Raw genomic sequence first — 13,972 nt, 5'->3', positions numbered from 1 at the left:
CAGGCCTCTGGAGCAGGGGCTGGGCAACAGCAAAGGCAACATAAGCCCAGGCCTCTGGAGCAGGGGCTGGGCAACAGCAAAGGCAACATAAGCCCAGGCCTCTGGAGCAGGGGCTGGGCAACAGCAAAGGCAATATAGCAGGCTTCTGTGCCTGAGCGCTGATGTGAGGGGGAAACTGCCACCCCCGAGTAGGGTGGAACTGCCACCCCCGAGTAGGGTGGCAGGGGGAACACAGGCCCGCCCACTCCACTGTGTTCCAGCCCGGGGCCCTATTAGCGGCTCTCATGGCCGCTGGTCAGTGGGGTCCTGACCGCAACACACTGACATGGGGACCTCAGTGTCCGTAGCCTGACAGGGGTCGGCTATCCCCGGGCTACACTCCATATCCCCCTCGGGGCCTACCTGCACACTTGTACCAGGTTCGGGCCAGTCAAAGGTCCTCGGCTCCTCCGGGTCCGGGCTTGGTGGGAGGTCTGGTAGCACCTCCGGGAAGTCCGGCCCGGTCTGCTCCGGGGGCTCCTCCGGGTAGCAGGCCCGGGGAGGCCCCGGTGGCTCCTCTTCGGGGGGGCGCAGGGGCGATCCGGCGGCTCGTCCCAGTACCGGTCCCGGGGTAGTCCTGGTGGTTCCTCCTCGTAGTGGGCGCGGGGAAGCGGGGCCAGTCGGGACAGCTGCCTTGGTTCCTAGGGGGCTCCCAGGCAGGAGCTCCCGCCGGCACGTCTGCTCCCGGCGGCTGCTGGCTCCTGAGTGAGCTCTGGCCTCTTCCTTTTATACTTCCTGTCCCGCCCCTTGACTTCCGGGGGGCGGGAACAGGAAGTGGTGTCTCAGCCCACTTGGGCGTCTGGCAGGGAGCTCCCTCTGCTGGACCGGAGGGAAGCCACACCGACTCGCTACACACACCCCCCCTCAAGTCTGGCTCCCGCTGATCGGGGCCAGGCCCTTCCATTCCCCCAATGCGAGACATGAAGTCGGCGTTCGCATGGTCCTTGCCAGCCCGATGCAGAATAGTAAAAGCATATGGCTGCAAGGCCAAGTACCACCTCATGATGCGGGCATTCTTGTCTTTCATCCGCGTCAGCCAGGTGAGGGGGGCATGGTCTGTGACCAGGGTGAAGGGCGCCCCCAAGAGGTAGAAACGGAGGGCTTCGCAGGCCCATTTTATGGCCAGCGCCTCCTTCTCCACCACTGCGTAATTTCGCTCATGGGGGAACAGCTTACGGCTTAAATACAGCACGGGGTGGTCCTGTCCCTCCACCTCCTGGGACAGGACGGCCCCCAGTCCTACCTCGGAGGCGTCGGTCTGTAGGATGAACCCTCGATCGAAGTCCGGGCTATACAGGACCGGTTCCCGACAGAGGCATTCCTGGAGGCGCCGGAAGGCTGACTCGCATTCGGGGGTCCACTTCAGTTGCCGGGGACTGTCCTTTGTTAGTAGGCCGGTGAGGGGTGCCACTATGGAGGCAAACTGGGGAACAAACCTCCTGTAATACCCGACCAGGCCTAAGAACTGCCGGAGATGCCGTTTGGTGGTTGGGGTCGGGCACTCCATTAGGGCCTGGACCTTTCCCACCAGGGGTTTTACCTGCCCCCTGCCAACAGTGTACCCTAGGTATGTAGTCTCCTGCCAGGCGATCCGGCACTTCTTGGGGTTAGCCGTCAACCCCGCCTGTCTTAGGGACCTCAGGACGGCCGCGACCCAGGGCAGATGGTCTTCCCACCGACGACTATAGACGACCACGTCGTCCAGGTACGCGGCAGCATAGTCGTGATGGGTTTGAAGCAGGCGATCCATCAGCCTCTGGAAGGTCGCGGGGGCCCCGTGGAGACCGAAGGGCATCCTGGTGAACTGGTACAGTCCCGTCGGGGTGGCAAAGGCTGTCTTCTCTTTAGAGGTCTCCTCAAGGGGGATTTGCCAATACCCCTTGCTGAGGTCCAGGGTGGTAATAAATCGGGCCTCTCCCAGTCGGTCCAAAAGCTCGTCCACTCGGGGCATCGGGTAGGCATCGAAACGGGAGATGGCATTCACCCCCCGGAAGTCGATGCAGAACCGACGGGTGCCATCGGGCTTGGGCACCAGGACTATGGGGCTACGCCACTCGCTTAGGGAGGGCTCAATGACCCCCAGAGCCAGCATCGCTTGTACCTCTTCCTCAACGGCCGTCCGCATCCTGTAGGGCAGCGGACGGGTTGTCTCTCGGACCACCTTTCCGGGCTCCGTTTGAATTGAGTGGCAGACCAACGTAGTGTACCCCGGAACGGCGGTAAAGGTCTTTTGGAAGGCCTGTAGGAGACACTTGGCTTGTTTGTGCTGGTCCTCGGAGAGTGACTCCCCAAGCAGGGGGGTCGGGGGGTCGTCTGTTTCGGGCACTCGGGGGCCCAATTCTGGCTCCGGCGGGTACGGGTTGATTAAGAGGCCCTCCCGGTCGTGCCATGGTTTTAGCAGATTTACGTGGTACCGCTGAGTCCCTTTGCGGCTATCGGGCCGGCGTACCTCGTAATTGACCGCTCCCACCTTCCGGACGACCTCATATGGTCCCTGCCAGCGAGCCAATAACTTGGACTCGCTGGACGGTAGGAGGAGTAGGACTCGGTCCCCCGGCTTAAACTCCCGGTCTCGAGCCCCTTGGTTATAGGCCCGCTCTTGTTGTTCCTGGGCCTTTTTCAGGTTCTCCCGCGCTAGGGTCCCGGCTTGGGACAAGTACCCCTGTAACTGTAGGACATATTCCAGGAGGCCCTGGGCTGGGGAGGCCGACTGCTCCCAGGTCTCCCGCATTAGGTCTAGGAGGCCCCGCGGCCGGCGTCCATACAGCAGCTCAAATGGGGAGAATCTCGTCGAAGACTGGGGGACTTCCCGGATGGCCAACAGCAGGGCCGGTAGGAACTGGTCCCAGTAGCGGAGCTCCTCTGGTGGGAACTTTTGCATCATCCCTTTGAGGGTGCGATTGAAACGCTCCACCAGCCCGTCCGTTTGCGGATGGTATACGGACGTGCGGAGCTGTTTTACCCCCAAGATGGTGCACACTTGTCTCAACAGCCGGGAGGTGAAATTAGTTCCTTGGTCTGTCAAGATCTCCCGGGGGAGTCCGACTCTTGCGAATATTTTTACCAGCTCTTTGGCAATAGCCCGGGCGGTCGTACTTCGTAGCGGGACGGCCTCCGGAAACCCGCTCAAAGGGTGTTTCCATGAGTGGCATAGGGACTAGGGGCGCTCGAGGTACCCCTGGTGGAGCGGCGAGTTGGCATTGCGGGCATGAGCTGCAGTACTTCTGGACGTCGGGATGGATCCCTGGCCAGAAGAACCGCCCCAGGATCCTTGCCAAAGTCTTCTCCTGCCCCAGATGCCCGGCAGCCGGCACATCGTGGGCCAACTTCAGTACGGCCCGCCGGTGGCACTGGGGAACTAATAGCTGAACCTGGGGTTCGCGAGTGCGGGAGTCTCGGTCTATCCGATAGAGTCGGTCTTGGCGGAGCTCGAAGTGGGGCCATTGGGCCGCCCGTTGGGGGTCCAGGATGGCCCCATCCACCGCCGCGAGCTGTTTATAACAGTGGCCGAGCGTGGGGTCGGCTCGTTGGTCGCGGCAGAAGTCGGTGTAGAGGCGGGGGTCCCGGGAGGGTCCCGTTGGCCTCTCCGCGTCATCTGCGGCTGCGGGTTCCCCCTCGATGGTGTCCCCGGTGGACTCGGGTAGGGGCTCCCGGGATTCCGCTTCCAGAGTTGGCGTAGCTCGAAGGACTTCTTCGAAGGCGGGCCAGTCCCGACCGAGGACAACAGGATACGCCAAGTGGGGGGCAAGGCCGACGGTTAAGCTCCGGGTGACTCCCGCAACCGTCAGGGAGACTCGGGCGCTGGGATACGGGCGGACATCCCCGTGGATGCACTGCAAGTGTATTGGTTGCAAGCTGGGGTCTGCTCGGGGTCCCAAGCCCTGGCGGACTAGTGTCTGGCCACAGCCGGAGTCGATCAGGGCCTCCACGCTCCGGCCCCCAACGACCGCGGCGACGGTGAGTTTGGGATGCAGGGCCGGCCGGGCCCGGTTGTGTCCAGCCCAAACTTGTCCGTAGCTGCAGTCCATGTCGGGGCAATCCCTCTGGAGGTGCCCCAACTTCCCGCAACGAAAACACGGACCGAGCTCAGGCCGGTTACTCCGAGCGGTCCCTCGGCTTGGGCTTCGGGGCGGGCTTCGCCGGACTCCCGGGGTTCCGGGGCTGGGGCCGGCAGGTCTTGTTCGGGGTTCGGCTTCCCGCGACCGGGTTCGAGACTCTGGGTGCGAGGCAAGCCCGCGGCCGGGACGTCGCACGGCGCTCGCGGGGCTCCCCCTTTTCTCCGGGTGGGCGGCTTCGGGCCTGGTGCTGGGTCGCGGAAGGGTTGGCCCCGTCGCTGTCTCGGCGGCCAGGAAGTCTTCCATAAGCGACACCGCCGCCCCGAGCGTCGCCGGGCGATGGCGAAGCACCCAGGCCCTTCCTCGGGAGGGCAGGATGTTAACAAACTGTTCTAAAATGACTTGTTCGATCACTTGTTCTGCGGTCCGGAGCTCGGGGAGGAGCCAGCGGCGGCCGGCCTCCTTTAACATCTGTGCCACCGCCCGCGGCCGGGCGCCCGGTGGATACGCCTGGCATCTGAATCTTTGCCGGAACGTCTCGGGGCTGATGTCCAGTGCGTCTAGGATAGCCGCTTTTACCTGGTCATAGTCGCGCGCGTCCTCAGTCGCTAGGTCTCGGTAAGCCGTCTGGGCCGCCCCGGTCAGGTACGGGGCCAGCAGTGTGGCCCAATGCTCCCGGGCCCACCCTGCGACTAGGGCCACGCGCTCGAAAGTGACCAGGAAAGCTTCGGGGTCATCATCCGGGCCCATCTTAGTCAAGCGGAGGGGAGCCGCCATCCGGGGGGCTCCTGGCCCCTCGCCAGCCGGTCCTCCCGTGGGGCGAGGGGGGGTAACCAGGAGCTGTTGGAGCTGGGTCCCCAGCTGTTGTAGCAACTGCTGCTGCTGCTCCATCTGGGCCGCGTGTAGCTCCTGGGTGAGCCGGAGGTGGGCGGCATCCCGTTGCTGCTGTTGCTCATGCTGAGCGGCCTGCTGGTGCTGTTGCTGTTGCAGCTGAGCAGCCTGCTGCCGCTCTTGGCTTTCCACAAGGCGCTGAATCAGGCGCTCCATGTCCATTCTTGGTCCTCGGAGGGGTAGGTATACCCCTCCCCTCTGCTTTATTACCCTTACTCACAGGGTAGGAGGTCGTCGGGCCTCAGAGAAGGCACCAGTGTAAGCTGGCGAGTCGGGGCTCAACCCTCCTGCAGACCCGGAGGGGAGCCACACCGACTCGCTCCTTGTCCCCTCTAAATGGTGGGCGACAAGAATCAGGGGTTAGCTCAACCCTACGCCTCGGGCCCTCTGGATCCAGGGGCCGGGTGGCAATCAGTCTCCTGAAGGTTTCAGGGGTTCAGCCCCTCAGGCAGGGGCTGACCTCAAGGCACACAGTCAATAAGTATACGCCCCGGCCGTCAGTCAGGGCGGGCAGCAGGACAGCAGTCCTTGGGCCCAGACCCTTCTAGCAGGAGCTGGGCACCGGCAAAGTCAATTCGGCCCAGGCCCTCCGGAGCAGGGGCTGGGCAACAACAAAGGCAATATAAGCCCAGGCCTCTGGAGCAGGGGCTGGGCAACAGCAAAGTCAATATAGGCCCAGGCCTCTGGAGCAGGGGCTGGGCAACAGAAAAGTCAATATAAGCCCAGGCCTCTGGAGCAGGGGCTGGGCAACAGCACAGTCAATATAAGCCCAGGCCTCTGGAGCAGGGGCTGGGCAACAGCAAAGGCAACATAAGCCCAGGCCTCTGGAGCAGGGGCTGGGCAACAGCAAAGGCAATATAGCAGGCTTCTGTGCCTGAGCGCTGATGTGAGGGGGAAACTGCCACCCCCGAGTAGGGTGGCAGGGGGAACACAGGCCCGCCCACTCCACTGTGTTCCAGCCCGGGGCCCTATTAGCGGCTCTCACGGCCGCTGGTCAGTGGGGTCCTGACCGCAACACACTGACATGGGGACCTCAGTGTCCGTAGCCTGACAGGGGTCGGCTATCCCCGGGCTACACTCCATATCCCCCTCGGGGCCTACCTGCACACTTGTACCAGGTTCGGGCCAGTCAAAGGTCCTCGGCTCCTCCGGGTCCGGGCTTGGTGGGAGGTATGGTAGCACCTCCGGGAAGTCCGGCCCGGTCTGCTCCGGGGGCTCCTCCGGGTAGCAGGCCCGGGGAGGCCCCGGTGGCTCCTCTTCGGGGGGGGCGCAGGGGCGATCCGGCGGCTCGTCCCAGTACCGGTCCCGGGGTAGTCCTGGTGGTTCCTCCTCGTAGTGGGCGCGGGGAAGCGGGGGCCAGTCGGGACAGCTGCCTTGGTTCCTAGGGGGCTCCCAGGCAGGAGCTCCCGCCGGCACGTCTGCTCCCGGCGGCTGCTGGCTCCTGAGTGAGCTCTGGCCTCTTCCTTTTATACTTCCTGTCCCGCCCCTTGACTTCCGGGGGGCGGGAACAGGAAGTGGTGTCTCAGCCCACTTGGGCGTCTGGCAGGGAGCTCCCTCTGCTGGACCGGAGGGAAGCCACACCGACTCGCTACATGGATAAAGATTTGTTCCTGCTGAAAAATCCTGTTGATTTATTTCTGCTGAGTCACCCCAGCACCTTGCACAGCAAAGTCCATTTTCCTGCCCTGCAAGGGTTGGGAATCGCAGGCCGCGGGGGTCATTACTGGGCAGTAACGCGTTCCCCGACTGGAGGGACCATTCTTCCCCCAGGGCATCTAGCCTTTTGCCAGCGGGCTGAGGGTTACAAAAGTGAGATCATGAGCAGAAGGCACGATAATAGTATATGTTCACCCACAGGGTGGTGGGACTAGGATCCTGGACCTCCAGCTCCAAAATACACAGGTCTCTGCCCCTTGAGTCAAAAGGGGGAGCGTGTGAAACTGCTGGTGGAAATATGTCCCTTAACCTCTCAGGCAGGGCGTTCCGTGCCAAGAGTGACATGTCTCTCAGGCAGCTCCTTCAGGGAATGTTTTTCTTTGCGCTGGGACGCTGGCCAGAGGTCAGCGGTGGAAGGCTGAGCCAGACAAAGGCGAGGTGTGAAGATGAAGCCTGCAGGTGTATAGAGTCAGCGAGAAAGGGAGCCACAGGCAGGCCCGGGGCAGACACACAGCCCCTTACAACAGAGGGGAGGGATCAGTCTCGTTTGACAAATGAGGGGAAAAGGTTCAGGGCCCCAGGTCACAGCACCTCTGACTAGAATCCTAAACCACACCCTGTTCTCGCGCCACTAGCCCCGGGTGCTTTGCTGAAAGAGGCCTGTGAGGCCGAGGCGTCTGAACATGATACAAATGTATGGAAGCTAATGGCTGGGCTCAAGGATGCAAATAACAGGCCAAATCCTGAGATCCTTCCTCTGGCAAATTCTTGTTCATTTAAATAGGAGCTTGCCTGAGCCAGTCCCCAGAAGGACCTCAAAAGGTATTGAGGTGCCTAACCCCTATTAAAATCAATGGAAATTAGGAGCCTATATGCTTTGAGTATCCAGGCACTCCAGTGTCTGTCTATGCAGCAGGATGCTCAATAACCACGTAATGTACAACTCTTACCCGCTTGGTTTTTAAGTCAAGGCTGGATGTCTTTCTAAAGCTCTGCTCTAGGAATTACTGTGCTGCAGGTCTCTGGTCTGTGTTATACGGGGGGGCCAGTCTAGATGAGCACAATGGTCCCTTCTGACCATGGAATCTACAGTCTTTCCCCCTAATGCTTTAGCTATATTAACAGGTTTCTTTCCAAGGTAGGAAGCAAATGTAGCCGGAAGTTGGGGGCGAGTCAATTGGAGGGGTTGTTTGGGGATGATTGAGTTGGGATAAATGCCCAGGTGGGCCAGGCCCCTGTTCGAAGTGCAGCTATTGCTTCTCCAAAAATTCATTTGTAAATATTTTATTTTGGTTCACGTAAAAAAAAAAAATCACTTTCTCCCTGTGTTTTTGTTTGGTTGGCTTTTTGCTGGCAACACTAACAAGTCTGGGCATTTAGAGACCTCCCTAATACAATGGTGCCTTCTGCAGCAAGCGAGCTGTGAACATGTCACAGAAGGAAAGGACACCCCCACTGGAAGTTAGTTATATTCCTGCTGTTCTTCGGCCTCTGCTTTCCTGTGGTGCATCTTCCTCCCAAAAGCTGAACTGAGGAGCTTTCATTCGCTTTGGTCTTCATTTCCTTGCTCTGATATTATCCTAAAATCCCCATTGCAAGCACTTGCCTGAAACCTCGCCTGTCAAGCCCAGATTCCTCTCAAATGAATCATTGACAGCAACATGGAAACTGTTCTAAATCCAGGCTACTCAGGACTACATGAACCTTTCCTTGCTCCAGTGATCTGCAGAATAAACCCAGCACTCCTCAATTGCTTGCACCAACGTGGGTTAGCTGTCTAGCCTGGAATTTGCAGGGTCATCGTGGCTCTAAGTGGGAAAGCCAAGCCCTGCTATTGGACCAACCAACAGGAGGTTCATAGACCTGAAAGTCACACTGCTGATGTTGTGGGTGGAGAACATGATGCTGCATCACTGTGATAGGTGGAGATCTGGATAAATTCACAAAAATGTTTCTCCTCCCTTGGTGTTCACACCTCAACTGCTAGAACAGGGCCTCATCCTCCCTGATTGAACTGACCTCGTTATCTCTAGCCTGATTCTTGTGTGCATATTTATACCTGCCTCTGGAAATTTCCACTACGTGCATCCGACGAAGTGGATATTCACCCACGAAAACTCATGCTCCAATACGTCTGTTAGTCTATAAGGTGCCACAGACTCTCTGCGGGTTTTACAGGGTAAGTCTGCAGATAGCTGATTGTAGGACTAACACCTCCTTACTCAGCAGATCTGCTCCACCGATGATGTTCTCATCCTGCAGAGGTCCTGCACAAGACTGCAACCAGTTAGGTCTTCTAAATAGGTGCCAAAGTGATGCTTTGTTAATTTTATTCCCTTTGCTTATGCTGATCATGTTTGCACATTTCCTTTTTGGAGTAGAGACTGGCTGGAACAGCAAGTTAATCAGTTTCACTCTATAAAATCCAGGGTCGGAAAGGGCAGTGGTGGCTTACATTTTGCCCAGGCTTTTTTAATGTCTCGGGATGCCATTTATGGAGGCTAAACAATGTGAAGTCTTTGCACAGTAACTCAATTCCTGGATGGTGGAAATACACAGAGGAGACCCTTAATCCAATCCCATAAATAATTCAGAATTCAACTTCCATTAAAACAAAATAGGCCATGAGGAAAAAAAGCCAAACACATACTAATCCCAGATATTTGTGCTTGTGGTTTATCTGAAAACTGAGCTATTTGGGGTTATTGGGTCTCTTGCAGCGGTGAATGCACAGCTGTAATAAGAACATACCTGGGGGGGGGGTGTCTGATCCAAAGAGACTGTCCGAGTGGCATCGTAGCAAGCATATGTCTCCCAGTCTCCAGGTCCAACGCACTCTGTTCACAACTGCCAAGATCAGATCTGAGAGTCAAGCTGGGTTCTCTCATTGAAACAGATTCTGCAGCTAGACCTCAGTGAGCAATTCTGTTCATGCTTGGGCCAGAATAGCCTTCAGCCTCTTCTAGTGTGGGGGTTCTGCAAAGTTAACAGACACACACAGCTATCTTGGTCAGTGAAGCCAGCAGTTCGGACTCAGGTACACTCAGGCAACAGATCTACTGAGACAGAAGGGAGCCAAAAAATCCCTCCTCATCTTTAAGATGCATTACAGTTAGCTCTCATGACCCGCTCTGTGCAGACTTATCCCTGTTTTACCAATGGGGGACCTGAGGTACAGGCAGGTTAGGTAACTTGCCCAAGACAGCCACAGGGAGTCAGTGTCAGGATTAGAACTCAGGATGTGCTCAGACAGCTCAGCTCTCCCTCACACTGTGCTTCTTGTCATGTGTATTATTCAGTGACACAGCGTAAGAATAGCTCATCATTATGTTATCAGCCCTAGAGGCGTCTTTTGCAAGCGCAGCTGTATATTTCCATTGCATTACAGAGACCTTTCCATAGTTGGGTTTGTTCATGGAGCACCTTCTGTGATAGCTTTGCTGGAGCAGGAGGTGCTGATACAAGCACTCAGATGCCGTATGCAAGGAGCCTAAAGAATGGCTCTCCTACATCCATCACACTTGGGTCGGGCAGCAGCGAAGACTGATCTGAACACAATCTGCTACCAGCTCCCTCTGAGCTAAGCTGAGGGGCTGTGAATCATGTTGCACCCTTTCCAAGGGTACCACTGCCATGTGTGCATCCCAGGTAGGCCCCTGCAGGAATTCCGGCTCTGGCTCCAGCAGCAGAGTTCGCTTTCTGCACCCTTTACGCAGCTGGCAGGGCAGAATTGTCCCTGAGATACAGGGGATTGGGAGGAGAGGGGACAGCAGGAGGTCAGGCAGAGCTGGGAGGGATGGGGAGGGGGACAGTGGAATCTCTTCTTTCCAAGTTATTTTTTAAGTTTACATGAACCGAACTAAATGGATTAGCAGCTGCAGCCAGCCCACGTCACTCATGGCGCTGAGTCTGAATTTAATTGGCCCCAGTCAATCAATCAATCACAATTGTAAACATGCAGATTAATTTAGTGCTTGGTGGGAGGTGCCAATCCAGTGGCACAGGAGACAGGATCATTGATTTACCCAGAGAGCAGGCAGCACAGTCTCTTGTTGACCCGTGCCCACATGCCTCAGCCATACCTGGGGCAAGAGTTTCAGTCATGCTCATTCAGTGCTTAGCCTCTTTAGTGAGATTACCAGGAAGCAGGGCTCCCTGGGCCAACAGCATTGCTGGTTTCTATCCAAGAGATGGGCTGACGCCACCCATGCCCTTCCTCTGCAATGCTGTGACCAAAAGGGCTAATGCGATCCTTGGGTGGATAAATGGGAATCTCAAGTAGGAGTAGAGAGATTTATTTTACTGCTGTTGGAATCCCGTGTCCAGTTCTGGTGACCGCAATTCAAGACGGATGTTGATAAGTTGGAGAGGTTGACAGAAGAGCCATGAGAATGATTAAAGGATTGGAAAATATGCCTTATAGTGATAGACTCAAAGAGCGCAATCTATTGAGTGTAACAAAGAGAAGATTAAGGGGTGACTTGATTACAGTCTATCAGTATCTACATGGGGAACAAATCATAGAATCATAGAATATCACGGTTGGAAGGGACCTCAGGAGGTCATCTAGTCCAACCCCCTGCTCAAAGCAGGACCAACCCCAACTAAATCATCCCAGCCAGGACTTTGTCAAGCCGGGCCTTAAAAACCATAGAATATTTACTAATGGGCTCTCCAATCTAGCAGAGAGAGGTATAACACGGTCTAATGGCTGGAAGCTGAAGCTAGACAAATTAGACTCTTAACTGTGAGGGTAATTACCCACTGGGACAATGTACCAAGTGTCATCATGGATTCTCCATCACTGACAATATTTAAATCAAGACTGGATGTGTTTCTAAAATATCTGCTCTAGGAATTATTGTGGGGAAGTTCTCTGGCCTGCAGGATGCAGCTCCTCCCCCTACCTTCTGCTCCAGACCCAGTGTCATGCTGGAATGGTGCAGAGCCGTGATACCCACCAGGGAATTCCACAGAGAGGCTGGATGCATGGCCGCTTCCTGCCACGGGAGCCAGTTCACAGGGATCAAAGGGCAGCAGTGCCCAGGCCTCAGGACCCAGTCATGTGCTGGTGAAGCTGGGTAAGTTGGAGCACTCTGTTTTCGAGTGATCAGAAATAATGGGAGGGGTGATTTCCCTCAGGCACCATGCAGATGTCCATCTCTGCAGACAGCGTGTACTGCTGACACATTCCCTGATGTAATACTGAGGGATGCCGTGGGACCTCACAGACCACCCTTCTGAAGAGGACGCGTCAGCTTGGCAGGGGTCCCCTGGGACACTCCAGGCTTGCTCCTGTGAGCTGCAATATTTGGACCCTGACTGCTGTGCTGGCAGGGAGATCCTTCTGTGCGACTCTCGGCATGTGCTGGTTTTGTTCAAGGCTCCAGGGGCAGGGGAACAGGGAGGCCCATGTTTTACTTCAGTGGCCAAACAAGCTACTTTGCCTGGGACCAGGTAAGGAACGGATCCAAGGAGGCTGTATCAACAAGGCCTTCAGCCCGCATCTCCCTGTCCACACGCACAGCAGTAACGACAGCCTCTGCTCTCTAGAGAACTAGCCGGCGTGTTGGGCTGAAAGCTAGGAGCACTGAATGCCAGTAGCTCCCATTCAGGTCCATGGGGCCAATCCCCTCCAGCAAAGGAGCTCAGGACCCCTGATTCCTATTGACGTCAATGGGCAGCGTGGGTGCACAGCACCTCTCAAGAGACAGCCCTGCCATTTTACCCCATCCAGTGGAAGAGCAGGGCTGAGAGACTGACTTTAACTGAACTCCACCTCCCAGTAGGCTCCTAAGGGTTTTACTTAGTGACCACACTTCAGATCTAGCTGGGACCCCAGGCTAATGAAACCCCTTCCAGGCCTTTACGCTCATTTGATGTCACCCTCATGTTCCTTTTGCTTAGAGTTTTGTTGGAAGATTTCCTCTGGCAAGTTTCATAGAGTTTAAGGCTAAAAAGAACAATTAGATTGCCAAGGCTGATCTCCTGTATAACACAGGGCATTCAAGTTTCACCCAGATACCCCTGTGCTAAAGTATTTCACTCTTCAAGAGACTAAATTGATCAGTTCCAACTTGATGTCATCCGCAAGGGGAAAAATGAACCCAGCTTTGTAACCATCCTGCCAGCCCCTCCCCGAACACGCAAACAATATTCCCACTGACATCACCAGTGGTAGCCGTTACATCAGACATCAAAGCCAACCTGGTACTTTTTATCGGCATGAAAGTCACTTCAATCCGGGGCCGGGTGGAGACCAGAACTCTGGGCAACCCCTTCTGTCACCCCCTTTTCCCCAAATGAAGACAGCTCCTGTCAAGCATCCTGTCATCAAACATCTGCACCCCAGGCTCACGCAGCTGAGCGAGGGCCAGCAGCACAGCTCATCCTCTGCCAGATGTTTGCATGGAGAAGGTGCGGAGGGTGATTCATTAAAGGGCAAATGGTCATGTGCATTTAGAACAAATTATTTCTACGCAGAAGTTGAGTCCTGACCTCGTGCCCAGGCAGTCAGAGTGTGAGTGCCCAGCCTGGGGTGGTTCTTTTATTGGCTATCTGAAAAAATGCCATTGTACGGGATAAAACCTCCAAGCTGGGGTTTCCCAGCGGGACCTCACTGTGCTGAACCCTAGAATCCTAATGAGCTGCACTCACTTAACTGAATCAGCAATTTCCACGCGGGGGACCCAGCACCTGCTAACAGGGGGAGTCAGCCTGAGTGAAGCCCCTGTCCCAAGTTGTGTGTGTGTGTGTGACTTAGGTGCCTAAATACCTTGGTGGATCAGTGCCTAACTCCCAATGGTAGTTAGGTGCCTAAATATCCTTGAGGACCTGGGTATTACTGCTTAGTTATTTCCTGCTTTCGGTTCCACCACTGACTGACTAAACTCCATGCACTAACCCCACAGATGCACTAGTGTGACGAGTTTGCTGGCCCTTTCAGCAGGGAGCTTTCACAGCATTACCTCTCCCAGTGGCTTGGGGTTCAAGAGGCCCCGGAGCCGCAGATCCAGGTTTTAATTAAACATTCTCCAGGTGCTTTACATTATTCCAGGCGAGAGCGTCATTTGTCATGTGTCCGTTATTAATTGTCAGCTCTGATATGAGTAATCTCAGCCCCCCAGTCCCAGGCGTTGGGAAATTTATAGCTTTTGGTTTGCTTGGTTCAGCAGAAGCAGCTCAGATTGCCCTGGATGAAAAATGTCTAGGGGAGGCGCATGTCAGAGTTATTTAGTGAGCGTGTGTGGCACGCTGTTAGCTGTTTACCTTCTAATTGCACAGCTCACTCTGCTCACGCTTGAGCTGACAATTTGCACTGGGTTGCTACA

This window comes from Mauremys mutica, chromosome 1, assembly GCF_020497125.1.
Source record: "Mauremys mutica isolate MM-2020 ecotype Southern chromosome 1, ASM2049712v1, whole genome shotgun sequence".
Classification (NCBI taxonomy): Eukaryota; Metazoa; Chordata; order Testudines; family Geoemydidae; genus Mauremys; species Mauremys mutica.
This window is presented reverse-complemented; position numbering follows the sequence as displayed.